At 36.2% G+C, this 11757-nt stretch overlaps 1 long non-coding RNA gene across 1 annotated transcript; it reads left to right on the top strand.

Annotated features, from left to right (window-relative positions):
* The first annotated feature begins 5915 nt into the window (after positions 1–5915).
* LOC148848402 (uncharacterized) lies at positions 5916–11397 on the top strand. Its single transcript, XR_016101268.1, has 2 exons — positions 5916–6338; positions 10987–11397. It is a non-coding gene; the product is annotated as an uncharacterized LOC148848402 (long non-coding RNA).
* Positions 11398–11757: the final 360 nt, after the last annotated feature.

The raw sequence follows: 11757 nt of genomic DNA, 5'->3' as shown, positions 1-11757 counted from the left end.
TCTTAAATGTCTTTTTTAGCTATAATAATAACATGCATTGAAATAAGCGGTCTTGGAAAGTCTAAAGGTCTCTCCCTAATAGTGTGCAGTTTTATTAATCTAATCAAGATAAGCAACAATTACTTTTTTATATTTTTAAAACAAAAGAAAATAAGAATAATGCAAAAAATGGGGAAAAATAGATAAATAGCTTCTCTCAAATGAGAGATATGCTGACAAGAACCGTCCAATATATATCTATATAATGGAATCTACTCGCACGAGTAGATCAAGAGTCCCACGTCGTGAGAGCAACCCAATCATCTGTCATTCTTCTCTCTCTCTCTCTCTCTCTCTCTCTCTCTCTCTCTCCATGAGACTCCATTGTGTTGAGTGGTAAATGTGCATCCCCACTCAAGTATTCAAATAAGAAGAAGGCCCCTAAATCTTCCAACCCCACTCAAGTATTCAAATACATTCATGGATTCCCTGAACATCCACAGAATGGTATCGTGTTGCACGGTAATGAAAAACTCATGTTTCACACATGGACATGGTACCCCACCCCAACCCAGAATGATATCTTGAGTTTTTCTCTCCCCATCTTTTTCCACTCTCTTTCTCCACCGTCCATCTCTCTCTCTCTCTTTATATATATATATATATATATATACTTTTTGTAACCCCAAACTTTACTCCAAGTGGAGGGGCGACCACCTTAAATTTTATTAACCATTTTCAAAAGGAAAATTTGTAATAACTGGGGAGGAATTAGCCCGCCTTGCCCCATTACCCAAGCATACAAAGATCTCCCTCACCATCTTAGGCCCACCAAAAAAAAAAGCCTAATTGATTCTAAAGATAGGAAAACTCAAATTATCTTCATGAATAAGACGAGCCAAATCTCAGGAAATTCGGGAATTACCATTGATCACTTTAAGCATGCGTCTTTCATCAATTCCTTTGTTAGCTAGGAGATCAGCACAATGATTTCCTTCTCATAAGATATGGGTCTACCAAATATTCATTCTCTGCACTAAGTTCTTAATCCTACGCAAGATGTAAATAGAATTCCAAGGATAATCCAATCTACCCATTAGAATGTCAATAATAATCATGTTATCAGTTTCAACTTCAATCTCTTTGTAGCCTCTTTGCAAACAAAGGCTTAGACCATCATACAAAGCTAAAAATTCTGGTTGAGTAGAGGTAGACTGACCATAGTAATAGTGAAAAGAAAATATAAGAGTTCCAAAAGAGTATCTAAGTAAACCGCCACCTCTTTCTTCACCAGGATTGCCGTGACAAGCTCCATCCACATTCATCTTATAAGCAAAATTACTTGGAAATTTCCAGCTAACCCATCTATATTTGTTCTGTTTTGAAGCTTTCAAAGGAATGTTTAACACTTGAAGTGAAAGAGGGTCATTATCCATATTTGAAGGACCATTAGTAAGAGCATTGATGTCCTTCAACCATTTCTTAATATTTCCTATAAGTAATAAGGATGAAGAACCCTTACCTTCATATATGCGTTTACATCTTTCTTTCCATATGGTCTAAAGGATTATAGACGGAGTGATGCAAATAAACTGAAGAACTCGATCCATTACATGTTGAGTATGATAGATGAGAATGTTAAAGAGATTACTAAAGTAGGACCAAATTTTAGAAGCCATAATTCCAGTGGAAAATAAATGATTAAATGATTCCACCCATGATTACCACAACAACAACACTTTTAACACCTCTTCGTAATATCATCTCATCAACTAGAAAACACCATGCATAAATCTCCACATAAAAATTGATATTTTAATTGGGAGATTAACCTTCCAAACATATTTAAACTAGTAGATGTGCTGCCCATGATTCCTAATGATATTCCAAGTAGATTCATAGTGAAAGAGCCACTTTGATTAGATTTCCAAATTAACCTATCATCTTCATTAAAAAACAATTTGAGTCTATAGCTCCACAACTTCAACTTCACTTTCATCAATTTGACAAATCAAAGGCCAGTTATCATACCAAAAGGAAATTCACCTTTCCCTATTATCCATTGACAAGAATTAATAGCAATATCTTTGATCTCCAACATCTCTTTCGAAAATCTACTACTAGAGGCAGGAGTAGTGAACAAAGTTATAGGTGTGGACTTTATATATTTTGATTTCATAAACTTTGTCCATATGCCCTCTTTTTTAATGATTTTAAACCAAAATTTTAACCTGAAAGCCTTAATAATATCAAACATGGATTGCACATCATTAATAGGGTGACAAATTTTTGTCCATCCAATCCAATGTTTTTTGTTTCCAAAATTTGAGGCTCCCCACAAAAAATTAGCAAACATTCAACGGACCATGTGGATCACAACTTTGGGAGGAGATGGATTAATTGACTTTGGAGGACATGGTTAATTAAAGTCAGACGCCCTCCACTACTTAAAAGCTTGGCCCTCCAAACATCACTTTTGTGTTTTTACTTTTTGCGAAATAGGTTCAAAGTCCTTAATTCGAAGACATTTTTCCAATAGGAGCATCCGGGTAAATAAAAGGAATATGCTTTTGAGGAAAATCCATTACTTGTTCGATCATATTCACCTTTGAAGCACCCATGTTTTGATGAACAATGAAATAAGACTTTTCTTTATTCACTGATTGTCTTGAAGCTTTCTCGTATGCTAAAATAAATTGCATCCAGTTTTACAGACCTCTTTTATTACCCTTTGAAAAAATCGTTGTGTCATCAGCAAACAGGCTATGAGAAATGAATTCACAACCTCTGGGAAGAGCATAAAAAGGAACATATCTATTTTCATAAATAACATTCAAACCTCTATAATAAACAAACTTAGTGAAAGAGGGTCCCCTTGTCTTAAACCTCTAGTGGAATGGAAGTATCTTACTGGAGAGTCATTGATAATTAGACGAGGAATAGAGTGAAATAAATAATCCATTGCCTTTGCTTTAATATTATTAATGTTTGAGACTTGTTCGTCATCAACCCAAATTCTATTAATATGTGAACGTTTTCTGTGGACCTTAATAGAGGAATGAATCCCCTAACCATTCACCTTGATGGTCATTGGCAAAAACATCACCAATCACACTCTCATTCCATTCCTTTAATTTTTCTCAGCTAAAATAAATAAGTTATTTCCATTCAACTGGATTTTCCAACAATCATGAACCAACTTTTTGAAATCGGAGTGCAAACTCCACATCCTTTGAAAACGAAAAGGTCTTGGACCACTTTTCATCTTCTTTCTCCCTCTCTATCTCTCTATTATCTTCCACATTGGACATTGGGTTTTTATTCTCTTTTTCTCTATCGTCTCTATCTCTTGGTCCATTTTGGGGCTTGTGCTATATTATTGTCTTTTCTTCTTTTTCTTTTTTTACCTTCTTTTGTAATGCTTTTAATATTGTATTTTTTTTCTTTTCCATGTTTTGCAGTATTTTTGCATGGTTTCTATGAGATGCACTCTTCGCTTTGTGATACCACATTTCTGGTTGTGATAAAGGATTAAAGGCATCTCCTTGTAGTTACAGATTAATCTAGTTTTTGTTTCTTTTTTAATACAAACAAATTAATATTCTTTTTTTTTTTGCTAGAATGGAATGATTGTTCAACCCAGGAACCAGACCTCTGACCGGTTCGTTGTCCAGGTTTTAAAAACCTTAGTTTCAATCCATTAAAACAGAAGAATATAGTATCATTAAAATGCAAGGAAAATGACAAGATTGAATTTTTCTCTTGGTCAATGGAAGGATTTTCCTATGAAACTTGCTAGATTTGGTATGAATTCATCTTGCAAGCACGTACGATGGCGATTTAAATACCTATTTGGAATGAGAAAAATTAAAGAAATTTACATCTTCGCCCCCACAACGTCCCACAACACATACTAACAACTAAACTGGCAGTCGTCGACGCTGCATACTAACAACTGATGGTGAGGCTCTTGTGAAACTGCTACCGAGTATCAACAGCGCTCTCCGGACTGCTTCCATGGCCCTGCATCTTACCTGTTCATACAGCCGTTTGAGTGGCAAGATGGTCGTAAGCACCAGGGAACACCCACACAATGGATAGGCTAACCACCCGAGTTTGTTGTGAAGAGGGATCCAAATAACCAAAACCAAGGATGTAGTTCCCGACAAGTTGCCTATGAATTCCAACCTCTGCTGCATCTCGACGCTCAGGTTGGGGAATTGTCGGAGGGCAATGGATGTGCAGAAGCAAAGAAGCAGAGCAAGGAGGAAAAGAGTCATGGACAGTGGCAGTTGATCGAAGGGATCCTGACCTTTTGCTTGGTACATGGACGTGATGAATGCTACCATGGCCGACCATGATAATTCGAAGAAGAGCTCGCTTTTACTTTGGTGTTGAAACCAGCAGTTAAGAACATGAAGATGGATGCTGAGATTATCAGTCCCTCTGCGGAGCTGGGTGAGCCAATTGCTTTGCCCAAAGGAGCCTCTTCTCGCCATGGATTGCATTTGTTGATATTTGTGCTGAGCTTCTGGTGCATTTTATACTACTTTCAGCGGCAACTGCTGGGGCCCATTATTCTTTTTACGCCAAATAAAGAGAGGTGAGTACTGGGGAATGTGCAAACATGATGTCCAAACCATCATTGACCTGGAAGGATCACTCGATTTGAAAATCAGCCAAACAATCGGTCATCCTTTAAGTGTCCTTTATCAAAAAAACCATTGAACCACTAAAACCTTTCAACCGAGTGAATAGATTTTTAGTCATTTATTTTATAATTATTTCTATTTTTTATTTTTTAATATGTGTCATACTATTCAAATGAGACATTCGAACAATTGACCCAAATGGTTGAACCACTAAGACCATTCAACCCAATAAATAGTTTTCGGTCCTAATTCTTTTTTTTTCTTTTGAATAAGTTCCGGTCTAATTCATTCAGATTGGACAGTCAAACCAATGACCAAAAAAATCGAAAATCGAAGCATTTCGGTCTCTAGGCCAGTTTCTAAATTTTTGCGTGAAAACACCCTAAGGGTCTGTTCGTTTTTGGATTTTGAGAAAGAGGAAAGTTGGTCAATGGAATTTTGGTTCCCATTAACCAAGAAACCATGTTCTTTTTTCAGATTTATGTGAGGTCCACCGAAAATTTATTTTCCCTACATATCATTTACCCAAGTAAGTGATACCATCTCCGAGGTGGGTAAAACAACATTTTCATCGGGAAGAAAGTTGTCAACACTTTGATGAGACAAAATTGTCCCTTTTAATAATAACTTTTTATGGATAAAATGACCAGTCTAATTTATATGAAAAATAAAAAGAAATTTGATAAATATACACTTACATAGAGAACGGGCCCTAAGATGGAGAAGGGGGATTGCACGTTTCATCACTATAAATGTTGGAATAATAATACCAGTTTGGTTATACAGTGAAACATATACTAAGGGAGCATTCTTTTTAAAGCTATTTTTGCTTATTTATTTAAAATTTTGAAAAAATATTTTAAATTTTAACTTTATATGAATTTTTGATTTATACAATTGCTTATATATATAATAATTAAATAAATTAGTATAATAAAATTAAAAAAATTATTTATTTTATTAATATATTATATAATATATATTATTATATAATTATAATTTATATTATATTATATATAAATATATAAAATATATAAATAATATATATGGGCCGTACTGAGCTGTACCGGGCCACGGGGCATATCCAAATAAATGATCGTTTCCTTATTTACATGAAAAATAAAATAACATAAATAAATGCAATTACCGAATAAATATTAAATAAAAGCTTCCCGAGATAAACTGCATTTACCCGTACCCGGACCGAAAAGCGAACGAGGCCTAAGAAACAGGGAGCGGGAAGTAGACAGCTAATAAACCTAGACACAGGCTCACTGAAAAGGAAAAATAAATAAAAAGATCACTAAAATCCAACACATTACTACACTTACTCTTGCGAAACCGAAGTTGGAAGCCCGTTTTCCTTCATCAAATCTTTTCAGACCGATCGCGGTCCTCGTTCTCGCACAAGGAGAGACATCCTGAAATTACGACAAGCTTAGGTCTTCCCTGCACATCGATTAGGTTCAGGATTACCATCCTAAAAGACAATCCCTGTTCGAGGACGGACCATTCAAAGCCGTAGCAGATCAGCTTCTTATATCATTGTACGGGTCATATTTCATCACATTTCTCCCAACTTCGAGTGGACGTCGCTCTCCGCATCAACACTATCTCTAAATCGTCACTATTCGAAGAGGAAGAAGACTAAGAGCAGCACACTCTCGGTTCCCTAATTCAGTCGTTCTCAGGCCGAAATCTCAACGGGTAATCTTTGTTCACGCCTCCACTGTGTTTTTTTTTTAGTTTTCCCGTTCATTTTCTTCTGATATTCTTGCCGTGATTGGAAATCGAGGTTGGGGAAGAGTCTTCGGTGAAAATATGAATCTGATGATTACTTGTTCTATCTATATGTTTTAGACTAAGCTCGATCTAATGCTTGATCCGCTTTGGTGTTATCCATCTGTTACATCTCGTTTTTTTATTTATTTACATAAGTTCGAACAGAACGGTTGCTCGTCTTAGCTTACTGCAGTCCACACCACTGGAATGAGAGAAGACTGTTGACCTGAACCCTCTCGTTAATGGAAATTCTTCTTGTGGTGGTTGACAAAAAAAAAATGAAGCAATAAACATTTAAATAGTAAGGAAAATAAGAAAAGGGAGATGAGGGAATTGTAATGGTTGAGAAGACAGTTTATCTGCTGGTAGATCAAATTAGGGGGAAAGTGGGTGTTGATAACAGAGATAGAAAAAAATATAAAAACAAAAGAAAAAAAGAAAAAAATCTGTGATAGTGAGTTTAATTGGCAAATAAGGAAGAAAATAATAAAATAATGAAATGAAAAAAAAAAAATATATATATATATATAATTAGAAGAAAAGTAAACAAGTAACAAATATATAAAAGATTAAAAAATAGAAAATATAAACAAATAAAATAATAATAATTTCATAAAATAAATATGTACATAGGGTTGCATAAGAAAATTAAAAATTAAAAATTGAAAATTGCTAAAATAAAAAATAGTAAATAAATAATTAAAAAACAAAAAAAAATTAAATAAAAAATAAAAGAACAAAATATATACAATAAATGAACTAATAAAAATTGATATAGTAGATTCTTTTGTGTGTTAGCTTGTTTTAATGTTTTGTTCTTATCTTTTTAATTGTTTATTTGTGCCTTCTTGGAGTCTTATGTGGGCTCCTCCTATTTGGACCCAGGCTGGGAGAGGGGTGCCTAACCCCTTACCTCTTCCATCCTAGTCTTACCCGGATTGGTTGGACTGTTGCCTTGGGTCTTGGAGTCAATATTGAACCCAAATGAGTTTTGATGTGGTTCTCGGAGTGAGCCATTTTTCGACGCTCACACCATGACATAGAACGAGATAGATAGGAAGATTGGAGAAGAAATGGCTTAAGGTCTTGCCATGGCAGAGAACGAGATAAACAGGGAGATTGGGAGAATAAATGGCTCAATGGCCATGGCTTTTCCTCCATTTTCTCTTTGCCATCTCTAGGGTTTGTTTATTTGTTGAGGGCATTGAAATCCCAGACAACAAGTGGAGCAAATACTCTCTGCAACATATCTTCGGCATTAGCCGAACTCGAGTTTGCCAGATACTCTGGGAGGTTTACAACATATCTACAGCATTGCCCAGATACCCTGGGAGCTTGCCATATTTGTTTATTTCTTCCTATTTTGTTGTTTTGATTTACTCGTTTCTGACTAATATGCATCTTAATAGTAATCTCTGCGACTTCTTAGCGAGCAAAATTCTTATAATTGTGACACACATCTGACAACCCACTTAGGCCTTTATTTATTTTTAAATCTTTCGTATCTGTTTCTTACTGGGTTCTCAGCAAAAGTTTCTTTTGATCTTTCTCATTGGTCTTTGATTCAAAATAAATTCTCTATTAGGAAAGTACACATCCTGCAATTAATTCTTCATGGGATGTTTTGTTTATCCTTCTCATTCTCTCCTGAAATGGTTATATGGTTTTGGTTTTTGAACTTGAGGAATTGCTAAAGAATCAAAAAGGCCAATTACTCTAACCACTTGGAGCAGAAGGTTCACTAAAATGGGCTACAATCTAATATATATTTCATTTCGGTTATGACCAATTAAGAAAGATATAATTTTCAAACACTTTGGAACTTATGCCCCAGGCTGGGGGAGTCCTATGATTTGTTGGCTTCCATGGTTGGATGTGGTTTCCTTTTTCAGATACCGAAATTTTGCGGTTGCATTACATAAATGTAATCAACAAGTTGAAATCCTCTTTCAGTATGAGGGTTCTTGGTTAGAACTCTTATAACTGAAGTTGGATAGTTGATCTAGGACAATTGAGCTAATTGGATCGATCTTCTTAAAAATCGTAGGTTTAGTTATAGATAAGGTTATGGAGTATATTTCTTTTCATTTTCAGATTGAAGAATCGGTACAGAATGAATATTAGGGTCCATGGAGGGAAAATGATGCTAGAATTATAGGACAGTTTCCAGACTTATATGGTTCACTTCTATTTTCTTAACAGATCATCCGTTGAAAAATCTGTGAACAAATCCACTATTTTCAACCAATGTATTATCCTTATATGGATCACTTCTGGCATCGTTTCAATACTTGTCTCGTTTTTTTGAAAAAATCCTTGAGTTTATTTCTTCCCATATAGTCCAACAAATAGCAGCTCTAACACATCTCCACATGATCCTTGACCTTTTTGTTGGGCAGTTGAAAGAAGAGGAAGTAAACAAGCTTCGCACTTTCATTGGGGAAGTCCACCTGCACCCAAACAAAGAAGCAAACCATTCCCAAACATTTTTTTTTTTTTTTGCAAAATGACAGGATGTTAGTAAGTGGTAACCAAACTCACTTGCTTTTGTGTCCCTGAGGTTTCTTGTGAAACCCAAGTACCATTCAAACTAGAGGTTGAGTTCGAGGGTACAAGGAAGGTTGCAACTAGTCTATTTTTGAAGGTGGAGATAGCAAAGAGGGCCGGAAATTGGTGTTTCAAAGGAGAATCCACAACCCAAACATGCTCCCAAATCTTAATGAGATTACTTGAGTGCAAGTCATACCTGATCCAAGGAGAAAATAAAGGCAGAATAGCTTGGATTGCTTTCATGGGTGAAGCCCTTGTAGTCGTAGCTAGAATCTCAGAATCCCATCCATTCTCCGCAAGCCCGTGAATACTACATATCATCTTAGCACACAGTTTTTCCTTTTCCAATGAAAATCTCCACAACCATTTCCCTAGTAGAGCCAAATTTCTCATTCTTATATTCCCAATACGCCTCCATCTTGCTTACTCCTACACACCACCTCCCACCCAACCCTATGGTCCTTTTCCTCCTCCCCTAGCTCCCAAAGGAAGTCTTTCATTAGCCACCCCTGTAGGCATCTTAAAGACCGACAGGTAATATATGGGTAGGCAGGTTAGCTAAAGTAGACCTAATTAGGGTGATTCTTCCTCCAAGAGATAGTTAATTTTTCTACCAAGATGCAAGTCTCTTTTCAAACCTCTCCACAACTGGAATCCAACAACTTCCTTTTTGAGGATTATCTCCTAGAGGAAGACCAAGGTAATTCAGAGGCCAAGTCAACACTGCACATTCCAAAATGTTTGCACACACAAGGATCTCACTTCCCCCCATATCTACACCTACAACACTGCACTCCTAATGGTCTTGGTTCTTCCAAGGATTTCTACTCCTGAAAAAGCTTAACTGTTTGGTTTTTATTCCTTTTTTTGAAGGTAAAATGAAAAAGTTACATCCTGATAGCCTAATTGGTTTTTATTCCTTTTCTCTTTATAGCTTGCTAGAGTAGCTCAGTTGGTTAAAGTAGGATGGGCAAAATGGAGAGTCTCATATTAAGTCTTATGTGATAGGTGATACCACTTTGTCTAAAAGGAAAATTATATATGAAACAGTTGTAAGATCAGCAATGTTATATGAAGCTGAGTGTGGCAGAAATATGTATATTGAGATGGATAAGTGGAAAAACTAGAAAGGTTAGAGTCAGAAATGAAGTTATTCAAAAAAATCTTTGTACCTCTTTCTTATTTTATTGAAATTAATGAATCCAATTCAATTATTGATTAAAAAGAAAAAAAAAAGAAATGAAATTATTCAAAGGAACCTACGGGTAGCTCCAATAGGTGATAAATGAGAGAAAGTAGACTTAGATAGTCTAGTCATGTGCATGGTAGACCATCTACAACACCTGTAAGGAGAAGCAATCAAGTGCAGGTTGAAGGCATAAAGGGGCTAGAAGGGCTAAGGGGCAGACCAAAAAGGACATGGGTTGAAGTAATAAGAAATGATCTAAGCACTCATAATTTAGCAATGGATATGGCACTAAACAGAATGGAATGGAAAAATAGGATTTATGGAGCCAACCCCATATAGTTGGGACAAGGCTTAGATGACGATGATGGTAATGATTTCCTTTTCCCTTTATATGCCTCATCAGAGACTAAATCTGAATATTCTTTTTCTTTCTTTCTTTTTTGCTTCGAACTCTCAGAAAAACTCTTGTTGGATCTTAGATTACTTTGGACTTTCCTCAAAACATTCTTCCATTCATTTCCTATTTCTTTAGGGGAAGGAAAAATTCAGGAATCAGAATCCTTGTTTTCAAAATGCATGCTTAAAAGCTTTCATCTAATAAAAGCCTTTGTAGTTTCCACTGTCCTTCCCCTTGAAGTCTTGAATTCTGTTTTAATAGAAACAAACAAATGAGTATTGATAAAAAAAAAAAAAGAAACAAATCAATGAAATTTCAAAGAAGAATAATAAGATAAATACTTATTCTGGATCTTGTCTTATTGTAAATCTTATTGTAAATAGCTACTAGTTCCTGTGGAAGAATTTGTTGTGAATGACCGGATGCAACTTTTGCAGCGGCAACCGTTGCGGCCTATTTTACTATTTTACCCCAAAGAAAGAGACGTGAGAACTTGGGAGATTAGCAGCGCAGCCGTTTGCTCAAGAGCACAATTCTGCAAAGAACACCGACATATTTCACCATGCATTGAAAATATCTGCTGTGAAAAATAACATAAATATGGGAGATATTCCCAATGCATGGTAAGATGTTCCTGTGAGGTCGGTGTGAGGCGCCTTGTGTGAGGAGCAGATCTGATCTTTTCCTTTTTATCTTGAAGTCTTGAATGAAAACATCATGCAGGGGATATGTTCTCAATGCACGCCTGAGATGCCCTGTGAGGTTGGTGTGAAGCGCACTTTGTGAGGAGTAGCTTCGATCTAGATACAAACTGAGAAAAAAAATCAGACAGCCAGAATCCCCATGTATGAGAACTTTTCCTTCAAGAAACATGGCAATGCATTAAAATGTTGCTAGTGTTTGTTAGACGCGGATTCGGGCTCTACTGGCAGCGGTACAGCCTACAAGTTCACATCTGCACCCCACAAGGGAGCGCCTAACAATGCCCCACAGCACATCCCGACCTTATACTGGAAACATCTCCCGATGATGTCTTATCATCTCCTATACTTATCATTGTGACGTGTTCCCAATACAAGGTTAGGATGTGTTGTGGGGTATAATGGGGCGCAGATGTGAACACAGCCTGCACCCTACCATTTTGCAAGCCCTTTCTTTCAAGAAAGAGGCAGGACTTGCTTCACTCTCCCTTGCGAGACCGGATCTGC

Source organism: Nelumbo lutea, chromosome 6 (assembly GCF_056320005.1).
Source record: "Nelumbo lutea isolate HS-2025 chromosome 6, American lotus-T2T, whole genome shotgun sequence".
NCBI lineage: Eukaryota > Viridiplantae > Streptophyta > Magnoliopsida > Proteales > Nelumbonaceae > Nelumbo > Nelumbo lutea.
The sequence above is the reverse complement of the archived record's forward strand: the minus strand, read 5'-3'. Positions and strand labels throughout refer to the sequence as shown.